The sequence below is a fragment of the Thermobia domestica genome, chromosome 6 (assembly GCF_964235325.1).
Source record: "Thermobia domestica chromosome 6, izTheDome1.hap1.1, whole genome shotgun sequence".
In the NCBI taxonomy this organism is placed as follows: domain Eukaryota; kingdom Metazoa; phylum Arthropoda; class Insecta; order Zygentoma; family Lepismatidae; genus Thermobia; species Thermobia domestica.
In genome coordinates, this window is record NC_137459.1 from 21373267 (window position 1) to 21391043 (window position 17777).

Here is a 17777-nt window from a genome sequence, read left to right on the forward strand (position 1 = left end):
GAAATTGAATTGAATTTATTCACATCAAACTGGTATTAATTGCTTCGTGATGTCAACGAGATGAGACAAGAGGACAACTAAATAATATTAGAAAGGGCCCAAGTGCCAAAACTCAAAAATCAGAGAAAAGTCGGTAAACATGATTTAGAGCGATACAAGTTAAACGGGTACTGTGACCATGTGAGTTATCTAAAACAGAAGCAACAACTTTTAAGCTATAAACTCTTTACAAATGCATTCTGATTGGTACTAACAAGGAACGTATGCAAATCATGACAGCTCGATGTTTATGAAAATTGGTACCCTGCCTAATTGTGAATAGTTAATGATCGTGGTGATAGTCACCTGGTGCGGAAACGCCTTCTTTATCCGCTATGTACTTATAATACATATTCCAACAGTGATCGGGTGATGCTGTGCCGAGTTATACCCCAAAAGCGCAGGAAAAAAGCAAAACATGAAAATTGTATGCAGATACCCTGACACCTATGGGTGGGGATATGTAGCCAAGAACACGGCAGTAGTGTCATACAAGCTATGTTGCCATCTCAATACAGACTTATTGTTTTTTTAAACAGAACATATTTTATGGCATTAAAACAATTGACATTAAATGTGACAGAAAATAAGCAAAATGTGTGTTATCAGTGTTGCCAAATAAAGGAGATATGAGGCTCTAAAGTTGAGAAATTATGGGGTCTGTACAGATAAACAAACAAATGTACAACAAAGCAACAAAACTGCAGAAGGAACAAATGTACAGTAGGGACTAAACTACAACATGCACGGCATTCAGTGACTAACGGGTTTGATACAGGATTCACCCAAAAAGGGTTCATGTTATAGTTGCCGTAGAAAAAAGAATAATACTGCGGAAATGTGAACAGTAAGTCTTCCTATAGCGCAGCTATTCCAATGGTGTTTGTGTGGAATTGATATTTCAAACTGTCTCCGTGAGCTAGAAGATGAACTGTCTTGAGGCTGCAACACTGCATAAAATCCTGTATGCCTTCCAAACCACAGAAACGACGTCGTAGCCCCTGGGAAGCTGTGGCACGAAAGGTAACAAATGTGTGACAGAAAGTACGTCTATCTATTCGCAAAAATTAATGACCTGTGATAGGTGTCAGTCGATAGTGTAGGAAACATTAGCATGTGAGACAACGATGAAGATAAAACCACTGAATTCAGGTTACCAGTAATGTACAGGTGCAAATTTTTTAACATAATACCCCAATACATGCAACAGAAAAGCCACAGATATTATGGCAAAATGCTGTACGTACATTTCTTGCCCTAGTCACACACTCGATATGACGTATCAAGAAGCCCTTTGCATGGGCGTCACCAGAAACTTTCGCAGAGGGGTAAGAACAAACGCTAATAATACACACACACACACACACACACACACACACATATATATATATATATATATATATATATATATATATATATATATATATATATATATATATATATATTAAACAAAATAAACAATATTATAATTAGGAAGTCATGCAAGTACATATACTATGTTGACTTTAAAAGAACTTTCCGAAAGAGAATCGTATGTTCCCTCCTTAATACTTCATAATAATTCCTGTTTTCAACATATCAAACGTTGAAAGAATCAAGGAAAGAGAGAGAGAAAGAGAGAGAATGCATGTTCGTGACAAAGTTCTTACCGTACGTGCCTTTGGTGTGGGAGATTCAAGTTAGATTCCCGGTAAAAGTTGAGCTCATGAAGTTTGCATTCCATATGAAGCTTTAGGTCCACATCTCACCCTCGGGGCTGTAAGGGACACTAAACTCAGAACAAACAAACCCAAAAAGAGAAAACTTCATGACAATACTGTGTTTCTTGATGTTTATTTATCAGCCCTTTGCGAGGTCATGCAACAACGACACTACCCTCGGGATCTCGATAAATACAAGAAAATATTTTTTGTGCATGAAAATCAGAACCTAATAATTTGACATAAATAGAAATTTAAAAAACCACATGAAAAAAATGTATTTACGAAAATATTACGGTTTTTCTTACCAAACAGGAAAAGAGCAGATTTTATAAGATAAAATCGTCGTCAGCTTCGTGTTTGTAAATAACTAAGCCACCAGGTAGAAATAATTCCTTGTCTTGTTTCATAAAGTTCACACAAAATCTTTCTTTCTTCTGTAACCACTTTACAAAACGCAGAACAATCAAATTATATTTATAAAAAAAGAGAACACACAATATAAAGGAAAGTGCACATAAAAATTTCTCTAAATAGATAAGCATTATTACGTGTCATATAGGTCTACTTCTTCAACAAGAATTGCATAGGCCTTGATTCTTTCCCAAAAGCATCCAACACGTCTTTTATGAATTGTGTTTTATTTTCATTTATAAGTTCCCGATGGAGACTCATCATACACAATACTGTGAATCTTTCTTCAGAGATAGTTGACCTTAACCACGTTTTGAAACGTCTTAGGGTGCTAAAACTTTTCTCAACACTACATATTGTAACGGGGAGGGTAACCGTTACTTGTATTCCTTGCTTTATTGCCGGATAAAATGTGACGTGATCCATGAAATTAAAAAGAGCGAGTTTCTCTAAACTGTCTGCATCTAGATTTCTGTGTTTCCATAAATCGTACCAGCATTCAGCTTGAGGAAGTAAATTGTCAAATTCATAAATTTCATTTATTTCATCCATAATATTTATGAATTGTAGTTTAGAGGTGTTTTTTGTTTCACGGGGATGCAGTGTGAAGAGTGAAAAGTCTGGACTATGTTCTTCCGAAAATCTAATATTTAGTGACTGTAACAAAGCATCTTTGTACGGTATAAATATGGTTCGTTGATATTATTCTTCCGCATTTCTGTATGGAGGATTAGCACGATGAACTTGTCGAGATGCAAGTCTGGGAACTGACAGCTGAATATTCAGTTCATCAGCAACACGAATACACTTTTCGAAGATCGAATGAAATGTAACTTCAGCTGTATCTTTCTGTTCTTTGAACATAGAAATCAACTCCGAAATGTGTAATTTTGCCGCCATTAAGTTCAACTGAACTCCTTGCAAAATTTGCGCTACTTGTTCAAGGTACGAGGAATATTGACTGATAACTGGCAAAGACACATTAAAGGCTCCTGTTGTTCCTTCACAAAAAATACGATAAGCATTGTTTCTAGTTTCAGAAACTGTAGAATTTATTGACAGTTCTTCTATCGCACACACTATTTCTATGAAGTGTTCAGAAAATTTTCTCATGCTGCTGTATTTGGAAAAAGATGAAAGAGGGTTTCAGAAAGAAGTGGGATATTTGGAATATTTTTCTTCTTAATGGGCTCTCGAGAAAGAAAATTGTGATTTATTTGACAGTGTCCATTGTTTCGTATGTAAGAAACGGAACATAGCTTACTAACGATAAGATTAAGCTTGTGTGATGCACAATGGTGAAAAAACTCTTTTGGGAATTGTCGTCTGATAATGCTTTGTACACCGTTACTACATCCAGCCATAGTGGAACAATCATCGAAACCCTGCTCTACAAGTTCACACTGAGATAATCCACGTTCTTCCAATGCTTTTAGAATTATTCTAGCTTTATATGCGGCGTTTAACTCTCCTAATGGAATGAAACCTACGAAATCTTCTCGCATCTGATTTTCAACAGTGTCAAAAACCGGAATACCTAGAGACAATTGTTCTACACCCCCAATATCAGCTGTCTCATCTGCAAGCACACTATAATAGTGGGAAGAAATATTTTAGGCTTTATAAAGTGTTGCCTGCAACTGATATCAATTCATTTTGAGCAGCAGTTTCAAAGTGTTGCTTTAATGTTATATCTCCTGATTCTACTTTAAATTGGAGAAGATCGTAGAAATTTGCTAGATTTAGCATTCTTTCCTCGTAAAGACAAATCATGTGTCGCACAAAAGACAATTGTCTCAATGATTGATGACATTTTTTTTTTCGGTTTTCCTCAACTTGCAGCCGCTTCATCAATTTTCAAACCAACGGGAAAACTTTTCGTAGACATAACATTCGAAAATAACTGAGAGGGCCGCGGTGGCTCAGTGGTAGAGCGTTCACCTCTGGTGCTTGGGGTCCCAGGTTCGATCCCAGCCCCCGCCAAGTGAACTTTGTGGTGGACAAACACCGTGTGCGTGGGTTTTCCCGGGGTTCTCCCGTTTCCTCCCACTTTCTTCATTCCACCATTTCATTCATTACTCATCATCACCGTCTCCTTTAGCCTAACCGGCATAACCGTGGGACGTAAAACTCAAAGATTTCATTTCATTTCATTTCGAAAATAACTGAGCACGTTCTGTGGACTTCCGATGCCATTCAGATTGTTCGTGTTGCCGAGCAGATGCAAAAAAGAAACATTGCATTTTCTAAACTGTGTTAGTATAAAAGACCCTTGCAATCCTCTTTTTACCGGAGATCGAAAAAGAACACACTCCTTGGACAATCTCCCTAGCAATTTTCTAGAATATGCTAGCCACGGAAATTCAACAAACTACTTATACAAAACGGGGCATTTTCCTGGCACAGCATCTTGTTTAAAATCATATGTTTCGGTCGGGTGCCACGGCGACATCAATATTTCATATCGACCAGTGTCCGACAAACTTGATTGCAAATTTATGTCTACATAATTGCCAATGTCTTTTGGGTCACAGGACGTCTCCTCACCTAATAAAGTTGGACAAGGGAACATTTGGGGAGAAGGTACGCTAACGATATTGCCCTCCGGTAACTCTTTTCCTTCGGTCAGATTTTCAACACACAGAATATCCGTTTGGTGTTTTCCAATTTTGAGGACACTTGCTGTTTCAGAAAAACATCGAGTTTCTTTTGCTTATGCTTATGCATGATTAATTTTTAAAAATCAATTCTTTCTAATTCACTCACCTACACATGAGATATTAAATAAATTATAAACTAAGAGGAAACACCCACTAAATTCTGAAAGAGACCAGAGATGGAAAACCACACACATTTATCACTGTCCGACGCTCCCGAACACTTTGAAATTTTGAAAACGAAAACCGCCTATATGACACACCAGAAACACGGATTTCCAATAACTGCGCACAACCAACTATGCAAAACCAAACCTTTCTCTTCTTGTAAAGTTTCAATCTCCATCCTACCCGCTAAAAATAACATTGTACTTTTAAACCGCGGGGTCTCATAGGGAAAAAAGTCCAATTTCTTTCTGCTCAGAACGCTACTAAGAACAAGGAAGACAATGTTTGACAGCATTAGAATCATGTCCCTGCTGCTCCATTTGCAGTTTTGTCTTCTCGACCCCTTCCCCTCTCTGTAATCCATCAAGATTCTTCATTTAAAAGGAGGCGGGGTCATTCAGGATCACCTTGGTGCAGCCAGAGGGCAAACAGGTGCAGAGGAGTCGGTGACATTATTGCCTACACAAACAGAATTCGTGGGTTATTTTTAACCTCAATATGTGTTAAATGCTCTTACATTTCAGATTGTTGCAAAGGTCCCCCCTGGCCACGCCCACTGGACTCACGTACTCGTTCCCTTTTATTACCTACTGCGCAAAGAAAATCTACATCTAGGCCCGTCCTAGATCTTATACCTGGGTCTTATATATGACACTGAAACCCAATCACTCGTCAACGAAGCCGCCACTCACCAACAACTACATGTTCCAAAAATACCGACCATCGAGGTCAAAGGTCAAAATTCTTAAAACCTAATAACTCGAAAACGGAGCCACATATTGAGGAGACGTTTTGGTCATCAACTACCACATGTCCCAAAGGTCAAAGGTCAAAATACTTGAAACCTAATAGCTCGAAAACGGAGCCACATATTGAGGAGACGTTTTGGTCATCACCTACCACATCTCCCAAAGGTCAAAGTTCAAGATACTTGAAACCTAATAACTCGAAAACGGAGCCACATATTGAGGTGGTGTTTCCACATTTAGTAATTGACCATCAACTACTGACCATCGAGGTCAAAGGTTAAAATGCTTAAAACCCAATAACTCGAAAACGGAGCCACATATTGAGGTGCCGTTTCCACATTTAGTAATTGGTCATCAATTACTGACCATCGAGGTCAGAGGTTAAAATATTTAAAACTAATAACTCGAAAACGGGGCCACATATTGAGGTGCTGTTTCCACATTTAGTCATCGTTCATCAACTACTGACAAAATGTGGAAACTACACCTCAATATGTTGCTTCATTTACGGGTGGTTGGGATTTAAGTATTTGACCATAGAGGGTAAAGGTCAAATACTTAAAACCTAATAACTCGAAAACGGAGCCACGTATTGAGGTGCTGTTTCCACATTTAGTCATTGGTGTAAAACTACTGACTAAATGTGGAAACTCCACCTCAATACATTGCTTCATTTACGTGTGATTGGGTTTAAGTATTTGATCAACGAGGCCAAAGGTCAAATACTTAAAATCTAATCACTCGAAAACGGAGCCACGTATTGAGGTGCTGTTTCCACATTTAGTCATCATTCATCGTGTACTGACGAAATGTTGAAACTACACCTCAATATGTTGCTTCATTTACGGTGGTTGGGATTTAAGTATTTGACCATAGAGGGTAAAGTTCAAATACTTAAAACCTAATAACTCGAAAACGGAGCCACAAATTGAGGTGCTGTTTCCACATTTAGTCAGTAGTTTATGACCAATGACTAAATGTGGAAACTCTATCTCAATATGTTGCTTCATTTACGAGTGAAAGGGTTTAAGTATTTTGACCTTTGATCTCGATGATCGGTACTTTTGGAACATGTAATATTTGATGACCAATGACTACATGTGGAAACTCCATCTCAATATGTGGCTCAGTTTTCAAGTTATTAGGTTTTAAGTATTTTGACCTCTGGCCTTTGGGTCATGTGGTGGTTGATGACCAATTACTAAATGTGAAAACGGCACCTCAATATGTGGCACCGTTTTCGAGTTATTAGGTTTTAAGTATTTTCGGGTTTTGAAAACCGTATACCCCTAGCTGTATTCGTGCGCGAACAATTGTCGATTGTTTGAAATTTTGGCAAAAAATGGTCCACCAATGGTCGTAGAATGTCAACTTTGAAAATCATGTACCCAAGCGTTCTCGAGAAATTGGAGCAAAGAATGGTCCAGCCCTGTCGTGGCAATGTTAAATTTGGCAACGTTGAAATCCAGGGGTGATGTCTTATATTGGCCACTTGCACAAGAGTTCCGATGCTATTAGCGCTGTTGGTAATTATAAATCAGCCCACCAAATGGCAGTAAAATACAGACAGAAAATAATGATTGATAGTTTTGCTAATAGATGGCATCTCAGTATGTGGCAGGCAGAAAAGAATGATTAATATTTCTGCTAATAGCTCTACTTAAATATCTTTTTATTCAGAAATTTTTTCCCTTTCAATTGTGGCGCAATTGGTAAAGGCGGCAATCTAAAGAACGGAGATTTGGCCGATAACGTAGGTTCAAATCCTGTTCGGAGTCCTAATAATTTTTAACTTTGGCCGGGTTATAAGAGGCCATAGATTGTTGAATAAAAAACTCTATCTCTCAATTGGGAGATGAAGAGCTTCAATGCCGTGCCATGGCAGGAGGTTTCAGTGCCATAGTTGCAACCTGGCCCCCGGCAATCATCTCCCAGTTATGAGAGATAGCGTTTCTCCGAGAGGAGTTTTGCAAAAAGTTACAATAATTAATTATTATTATTATTATTATAAGTTATTAAGAAAAAGACATTTTATTAATATAGTTAGAAATTCCATTTACAAAAGAATAAGGGACAGAGGAAGAGGGGCTTTAATCCAGTAGAAATTCTATAAGCATTGCTTTCAATATAGCGTAAACATTATTACAGAAGACACTATTTGGATTTTTAGTGATTTACAGTGAATGATTGTTGATCGTTGTAAAATAGTGGGCGTTAAAAATAATAGGTTATGAAAAAAACACTAATTGGTGTTCTATAGTTGGAAGACCCCAATTAAGATAAAACAGCAAACATTAACGCTAATACAATATTACAAAAAACATTACTTTGGGATCTACAGCGAATGATTGTTGATCGTTGTAAAACAGCGGGTATTACAAAAACATTATTTGGTTATCTATAGTTGGAAGAGACCCCATGATAGTAAAAAAACGCAAACATTAACTATTTTACAATATTCTAAAAAAATACTTGGTATTCTGTAGTTAGAAAAACAGCAAATATTAACGATTTTACAAAAAATTGAGAGATTTAGTATAGTACTGAATCACGTCAATATTATAGACAATTTAAGAATAAGGGAAATTTACTGACAATTGAATTAACTCCTCCCCCAGAAGGAGGAAAAGCCCTTGAATGGGTAGAAAATGGTATTCGTGATTTGGTACAGTATGTAATGAGAGGTGTGCTCCCCATCATCGTGTAGGGTTGACTTTCATAAATCAAAATCATCCCGATAAACCATTTTATTTGTCTTTTCGGACTGCTAATAATATGACTGCTGAAAATGTGTGGGGGTCGTTAGGAAAAGTAATTCAATCAAATACATCATTCCTATATCAAGATCGTTTTATTCTTTATTTTCACCGCGTCGAACTACCTATTGGTAGGGGACGTGTGAAACAGAATTTCTCTGATATAAACGAATATATAAAACGTAACAAAGGTATTATGGTTATTAAAAACCCTGATTATTATTGTCTAGCCCAAGCTCTGGTTGTAGCTATATTGCTTATTAAACATAAAGATAATCGAAAAGAAGGACATAGATATCGCAATCAATACTTAACAAATATGTTTAAAAAGGTATCTGAATTAAGTGAAAAGGCTGGTGTTAGCTTAGAGAATGGCGGAGGAATACCGGAATTAAAAAAAATTCCGGCGTATTTATCGGCATATAAAATCACGGTATATGACGGGTTGTCGGGCGCAAAAATATTTTTTGAGGGTCACGGTGATGGTAAACGAATTGATTTACTATATATTAACAATCATGATAACGTCATCACTACTCTAAAAGCTGCATTTTCATGCGGTTACTATTGCGAAGAATGCCATAAAAAATTCCAAACTAAAGACAGGCATGCGGGGAAGTGTAAAGCTTTGTGTAATAAATGCCGGAATAGACCACCATGCACCATTACAGAAAGTGTAATATATTGCAAGGAATGCAATAGATGTTTTTATGGGGCTCAGTGCTACAAAAACCATAAGGCTTCATTATGTGATATTCTGAAAATGTGTCCTCAATGTCGTAAAGCATACGCGGTGAAAAAGGGCGGAATCCACATGTCTGTCGGGAAGTACTCTGCACAGGGTGTAATAATTCCACGCCGTCAGGGCATTTATGTTACATTCAACCGTGCCGAACGCGTACTCCACAGAAATGGCTATTAGCGTTTTATGACATTGAGTGCCGCCAGGATAAAGAAGTAGCCGGTGGTATTTTTGAGCATGAGCCCAACCTGTTAGTTAGCCAAGAGATATGTTATTATTGTAGAAATAGTGCGAGTGAATGGTGTAGTGTATGCGGTATTAGAGAACGTGTATTTTACGGGGACAAATGCATTGTAGAGTTTCTAGATTATTTAGCACAAAGACGTTCTGGAATAAGCAAAATAGTCGCTGTAACTCATAACGCAAAGGGGTATAACGCCCATTTTGTTTTACGCGCGATGATGATTGATAAAGAGTGGACACCGCGAATAATTATGCGTAGGTGCAAAATTTTAGCAATGGAATAATTATATTTAATATTTTTTGATAGTCTAAATTTCTTACCAATGTCTTTGTCCAAATTAAGCGACGCGTTCGATTTGCCCGTCTCGAAGGGTCATTTCCCTCATTTATTCAAAACAAAGGCTAATCTGGAGTATAGGGTTGCTTTACCCAGCATTGAGTATTACGATGTGGGGGGTTTAAAAAAGAAACAGAAAGAGAAGTTTTTGCGTTGGTATAATGAGGAAAAAGAAATACTTGGAGAGACGGGCTTCATTTTAAAAGAACAGCTCATTAAATACTGTGTGAACGATGTGAACGTGCTGCGCAATGCGTACATAAAATTTATAAACGAATTTGAAGTGATGTCGGGTGTCAACCCGTTCCTAGAAAGTATAAGCATTGCCAGCGGAATTTAATGTATAGAAGAAAGTTCTTGCGAACAGACACCATTGGTATTATCCCACATGGTGGGTACAGTTGGCGTGATAAGCAATCTGTCGGTGCCATTCAGTGGCTCGTGTACGAGGCCGACCGATTAAAAACACAAATTCAGCATTCTGGTAACTGACGAGAGGTTGTGGTGCGTGGTGGGTATAAAGTTGATGGTTATGCGCACTATAATGGCGCAGAACATGTTTGGGAGTATCAAGGTTGTCTATTCCACGGGTGTCAGGCGTGTTACCCCACAGGTCGTGATAACACCATATATAACGATCCATACATTATTTTTAATATACGTTATGAGAATACTGTAAACAAAATTAAAAGATTAAAAGAACTGGGGTATATAGTGCATGAAATGTGGGAATGCCAGTGGCGCGAGTTTCTGAAAGAACACTTGACAGTGAATATATTTGTAAAAAAAACCACCGCATGGCTAAGAAATGGCCAATTCATCCGCGGGATGCCCTGTATGGGGCAGGGTCGACGCCATGAAACTTTACAAAAAGGTGAAAGAGGGAGAACGTATCATGTATACCGATATAATCTCCCTTTATCCTTATTGTTGTAAGGTGAAAAAATATCCTGTGGGTCATCCGAAAATTTATGTGGGAGGTGACGAGTGTCCTGATATTTCGGAATTTGAAGGAATAATAAAGTGCACGGTATTAGCCCCGGACAATCTCTACCAGCCAGTGCTGCCCTATCGGAGTGGTGAAAAGTTATTATTCCCCTTATGCCGAACATGCGTGGACACTCTTAATGAAGAAGAATTCACGCATTCGGATGAGGAAAGAGCTTTGCCTGGAGTATGGTTTGTAGACGAAGTGCGGGTAGCTGTTGAGAAAGTATACAGATTGCTCGAAAAACATGAGGTATGGAGCTATGAGGTTGTAATGGATGACGCTGAAAAGAAAGAGGGCAGTCTTTTCACGGACTACATTAACCTGTTTATGAAGATCAAGACGGAATGTAACAGTTGGCCTGCAGGATGCGTCACTGAACAACAAAAAGACCAGTTCATACACGAGTATTATGAGAAAGAGAGTATCCAATTAGTCCGAGAAAATATTATGCGCAAACAACCTGAGAAATGAATTTCAAAGCTAGGGTTAAACAGCCTGTGGGGTAAGTTCGCACAAAGAGAAAACATGGAGCAAATCGCTATCATTAAAACTCCCGAGGAGTGTTTCGATAAATTAACAAATCCGAATATTGAAACGAAATCATGTATTCCAATCGGCGACATAATCCGTGTGCTCAATTGGAGTGTTAATGAGAGCGTTATTGTTCCTGCTAAAAATATTAACGTGGTAATCGCCTCATACACCACGACACACGCACGCCTCGAGTTATTTCGTTATTTGGATTTACTTGGCGAGCGTGTGTTATATTATGATACCGACAGTGTTATTTACACTCAATCACCTGGTGAGCCACAGCTAAAAATAGTAGTGTTTATAGGGGAATGGAAGAATGAGTTAGCAGAATATGGTCCGGGTGCATATATCGAAGAATTTTGTGCTGGTGGTCCCAAATGTTACGGTTATACCGTTGTTAACACTCTTAATGGTAAAACAAAGACAATATGTAAACTCAAGGGAATCACACTGAATAATAAAACATTAAAATATGTTAACTTTGAACAGATGAAAGATATGATTTTAAATAATTCACCATCTATTAGCGTTCGTCTCGGTCGACAAATTGTACGTACTAAAGATTATAAATTGATTACTAAGCCGGAGGCGTATAAAATCTATCAGGTTACTGGTAGTAAAAGAAAACGAATAGAAAATTTTGACCACTTCCATACGGGTATAAAAGAAAACGAATAGGGTAAATACAGTATTAGTAGAAACGAAAGTTTTAAATTAAGTAGAGAGAGAGAGAGTGGCGAGTAAAAAATGGATAATCAAATTTTAAATCATTATTATTATTTTAATGTAATCGAGGTATGTGTTGGTCTAGCATACGATGATGGGTAAGAAATTTCTGCTATTATCACTTTACATAATTACTATGAGCGTATTCTTCTTTCACCTGATGAGTGGTATACTTTTCTATCATATTATTTATATATTGAAAACTACTTTAATGCTGTTACAAATTCTTCATTGCCTACACAATTTTCCGTTAGTGAAAATTATGAAATATCATTGTCAGATACTCTTAAAGGTATTCGTCAGTGTTTTATTCTCTCGTCAGATGACGATAGTAATGGTCAAGTAATTTTTTGTGTTTATACATGAAGAAAACTCCAGCTTTATTTGCCATGCATTCAGCAGACCATAATTACTTGTTCTCAATTATGTAAAGATGTAACAAAGTATGCTCAAACATGTCTGAAAGAGATTACTACTACTACTACTACTACTACTACTACTACTACCATTCCAGAATTTACTACTACTAGTAGTAATACCAATCTACCGTCTGAACGTATTGCACTAGAAGTATTCACATTTTTGAATCGTAATAATAATAATATGGTATTATATTGATAATTATTTTGTGGTGTATTAGAATATGGAGTTTCAACATCCATTTACCTGTATTATAGCTGGTCCCACTGGGTGTGGTAAATCATATTTTGTAAAAGAGTTTTTAAAACAATATGCCGAAAAATCTAAAAATATAGTAGGGTGTTATGGTAAGTGGCAACCTCTGTATGAAACTCTATCCTCAGGTTGTACATTTAAAGAAAGGGTCCCCAAAATAGATGACTTTTCAGCACAAGCTGGCCCACATCTTGTAATTATTGATGATTTAATGCGAGAGTGTGACACACGAATTGTTGACATTTTTTTACTAAAGGTAGCCACCACCGAAATTTAAGTGTTATTTTTATAAAGCAAAATATTTTTCACCAAGCTAAAGTTATGCGAGACATATCATAAAATTGCCAATATATAATATGTTTTAAAAATCCCAGAGACCAGGCTCAAATTAATTATCTAGCACGCAAAGTATATCCTCGTAACACAAAATTTGTGCAGTAGGCCTATCAGGACGCAACTCGAGATCCTCATAGTTATTTGGTTTTTGATTTAAAACAGGGCACTCCCGACAAACATCGTGTTCGAACAAAAATTTTCCCCTCAGATTCTTACAATTATATTTCTGTACCAGTGAAAAATAATCTCAATAACTTTTATATTTTAATATTCAATTTTAGTATAATAGGTACAAATAAATAAAAATGATTAGCAAAGAAGGTGCGCATTTACTAAAACTTTTGGCAAAGGCAAAACCTAAAGTACGCAAAGCAATTTTACAAAATGCTGATCCCGAATTAATTCGCTCTATTTGTGAATGTTCCTATAACGTATTACAAGGAAATGTTCTGTTAAATAAAAAGGAAAAAACTAAATTAAGAAGATATAAAAAGGAATTGAGGTATTTATTGAAAAATGGTCCGTCATTAAAACAAAAGAGAAAACGAATAATTGTACAAAAAGGTGGGTTTCTTACTGCATTGCTTGCACCTATTATTTGGGGTATACTATCTAGTTTAATTAAATAATTATGCAGCATGCACAAAAACTTGTTTTAATATTGGCGGGAAAAATTGCACCAATATCAAAGTAAATCTAATTTAGATGATGAGATGAAAAATATTTTAAATAATAAAAATATGAGTGTTGAAGAAAAATGGATACGATATAAAGAGGAGTTACAAAAATATTTACACATTGTGCAAAAACATACTACAACATCAACTAGTTTTGGTACTAAGGAGGAGGAGGACGAGGAGGAGGAGGAGGACGATGAAATACTATCTACTCTCCCCGAAAATTGTCTGCGTAAAGCAAGACCTTTATTACGTAAATTAAAACAAAATTCCAACATTTATTGGGATGACAATGGTAATGTTAATATTTATAATAAATTAATTCCTGGTGCTAATATAGTAGATCTAATAGCAGATTTTGTTAGGTGTTGCAAGAAAAGTATTCCCCCTACAGATTGGGAACCCTTTGCTGTACTGTTAGCAAAATCCAATATACCTTTAGAGTATATAGGTAACCCACAGCGTATAGAATATATTTGTAAGCTGATATCATCTGCTGCTGCTGATGATGATCCAAAACAGGAAGAAGAAGAAGAGGAGGAGCCACCACGTAAACGTATAGTTGTCAACAGATGGCGTGATTATAAAATATGAAGAAGCTGGCCGATATTTATTATAACCCTTCATTGCCCTGCCTCGTTTTTAACTGCTACGACATTACGGAGAGCTGTGAAAAAATCAATTCCTTTACACAAGGTGCAACAGTGTGTAAAGGAACAGCCGGCTTATACAGTGCATAAGCCAATACGTAAAAAGTTTCCACGCAATCTCTATTTAGTGTTCAATATTGACGATCAGTGGCAAGTTGATTTAAACGATATGCAAAGTCTGCAGAAGTATAATGATGGTTATAGGTATATTTTAACAGTGATTGATTTGTTTAGATGTTATGCATGGGCTGTGCCTGTACGTACAAAACTGGTAAAACCATTAGAAAAGCATTTAAGCAAATATTTGCATCTACCCGTCGTAGACCCTTACGTCTACAAACAGATAAAGGCACAGAGTTTGTTAATAAACCATTTCAGTTATACTTTAAAAAGCAAAATATTAAATTCTTCACAACAGAAAATTCCGATATTAAGGCAAGTGTAGTGGAACGTTTTAATCGAACTCTTAAAGAACGAACGTGGAAATATTTTACAGCAAAGAAGACTTACCGATACATAGATGTGCTATCGAAACTTGTTCAGGCATATAATTCTAGACCACGTAGAGCTCATCAATTACCACCCGCCAGTGTGAACCAAGACACTTGTCCACAAGCTTGGAATAAATTAATAAAACCGATGCCTCATACTAACATAGCAAAATATAAAAAAGGTGATACTGTACGCATTACTAAAGCAAAAAGGCATTTTGAAAAAGGGTACAGAGAAAAGTGGACTGTAGAAATATTTAAAATAAAACAGGTGATACATAAGGAAAAGAAAGTGGTTTATGTGTTGAAGGATTTAAATGGTGAAGTAATTGATGGTACATTTTACGAAGAGGAATTACAAGGAGTACCTCTGCCTAAAGTTTATGAAGTAGACGAAATTTTAGAAGTTAAAGTTAAACATTTATTTGTTCGTTGGCGGGGATACCCCCTTCCTTTAATTCATGGATTCCTGTGTCACATTTAAAAAACATTTAGCCACAATACAATATTATAAATTAATGTTATATTTGTGTATATATGAAAAAATGAATGATCCGTACTTTAAATACTATACGCATCAAGCAGGAGGTGGTCATAACGTGTATAGGGGTGCGCCATATCAAGAAGGCTATGGTATTGGAAGTTTTTAGGTGGTTTATTTCGAAGTGTATTTCCATTAATTAAACAAGGTGCAAAAACTGTTGGTAAAGAATTGTTACGTACAGGAATTAATGTAGCTGGAGATGTATTAGGTGATAATAGACCTATTGGCGAAGCTTTAAAATCACGTTGGCAAGAAGCTAAAAATAATTTAAAAACTAAATCTCAAAATAAAATAAATCAAGTATTGGAAGGATTAGGCAGGAGAAGAAAACGAACAAAAGTTCATTTTGCACAGACTGGTGGTAAAAATAATAAGAGGAAGAAAAGGAAGAGGGAGAGTGATATTTTTGATTAATATGGAAGATAGTACTAGCTTTTTTCTTACATTACCAAGTAACAGTTCTATGTAGTATTTTCCACAAAATACTTTGTCATGTTATACTACCAAACTATATCATCCACATGTGCTAGACGAAAGTGAGTGGGAGACAGCAGTTGTTGAAGTACATTATACAAATTCATTTCAGAATGTTTTCAAATATACTAATAATATTTATTACCGTCTCATGAATACAAAAAGCTGGAACATAACTAAAATCTTACCAGGACACGATTATAATGTTGATGATATTCTATATCAAATTAATCATAAAAGTGATATATTAAATTTACAATTAAAAGTTAAAGTATCAGTAAAACGAATTGAAGTCTGTAGAGGAAGAAAAGATCAGGAGAAGCTTATAGAAGTATATCTATCTGCTGAACTAGCCAGAATACTAGGTTTTGATCATATACAACAAGAAGATATTACATTTGTGCATCATGCTCATTATCCACCTGATTTTTCAAAAATCACTACCTACGCTTATGTATATTTACAGTGATATTGTAGAACCACAAATGGTAGGCGATACTATAACTCCATTGTTACGTATTATAAATACAAATATTACAGAGTATGGTATTAATAATGAACATATTTTGGACAATCCTCATTATGTCCCCGTGCAACGAAATTAATTTGTTCAAATTATTATTGATTTAAGAGATAGTACAGGTAATCCACTTCTTTCCCAATATGGCAGTGTATGTGTAAAATTACATTTTCGCAAACGTAATACGGTATTGTAAATTTTAACTTGTGTGAATACTAATAGTAAGAAAAAGAGAAGAAAATAAAAAATGCAGTGTGAGTGTATGAAATCAGAATTAGATTTATTTGCTGGTTTACCCACTCAAACTAGTATTATAGGTAATAAAATAGTTCCATATAAGCCAGCGGCTTCAATATCTAATAATGCACCAATAGAATTTGTTGTCCCCGGTCATGGGGATGACTATATGGACTTACCGCACACAATGTTATATATTAAAGGTAAAATTACTAAATCAGGTGGTTCTAATTTAACTTCATAAGAAAAATGGTCCTGTATATTATTTTCTCAATGCAATGTTCAGTGAAGTGCAATTATATTTGATTAATCAACTTATTTCCTACTCTTCACATACATATCCATATCGAACATATATTGAAAAACTACTAAATTATAATGCTAATGCTAAATTAACCCATCTTCAAACATCAATGTGGTTTAAAGATACTGCAGGGCATATGGACAGTGTGTCCGATGGTAATGTAGGATTTAAACAACGTTTTCTTCTCACTACTTTAAGTCAGTCATTTGAATTATTGGGTTATATTCATGCTGATATATTTAATCAGCATAAATTTTTACTGAATTGTGTACGACTGCGTATTAAACTAATTCCAGCTAAACCTGCATTTTGTCTAATGGGAGACAAAGATGGAAAAGTTGTAATTACAGATGCAACTTAGCTTGAGAAAAAGGTTGATGTATCACCAGCAGTTAAAATCGCACAAAATAAAGTATTACAAAATCCTAAATTTAGAATAAAATATCCTATAACAAAAGTGCAGGTGAAGACAGAAACTTTGCCACAAGGAATTATAGATAGTACACTTCCAGATCTGTTTTCTGGCATAGTGCCTAAACGTATTATTATTGGGTTCGTTACTAATAGTGCTTTCAATGGTACTTATCAGACAAATCCGTTCAATTTTCAACATTTTAGTATGTCAATATTTACATTGTATGTTGATGGAAAGCCTGTACCATCCAAATCACTACAACCTGATTTTGATTATATGCTATGTATAAGGCATATTCCACGTTATTTACAGGTTCAGGTATTTATTATCCTAATTAAGGTAATGATATTTCACTTGCCGAATATCCTAATGGTTATACTCTATTGGCGTTTTATTTA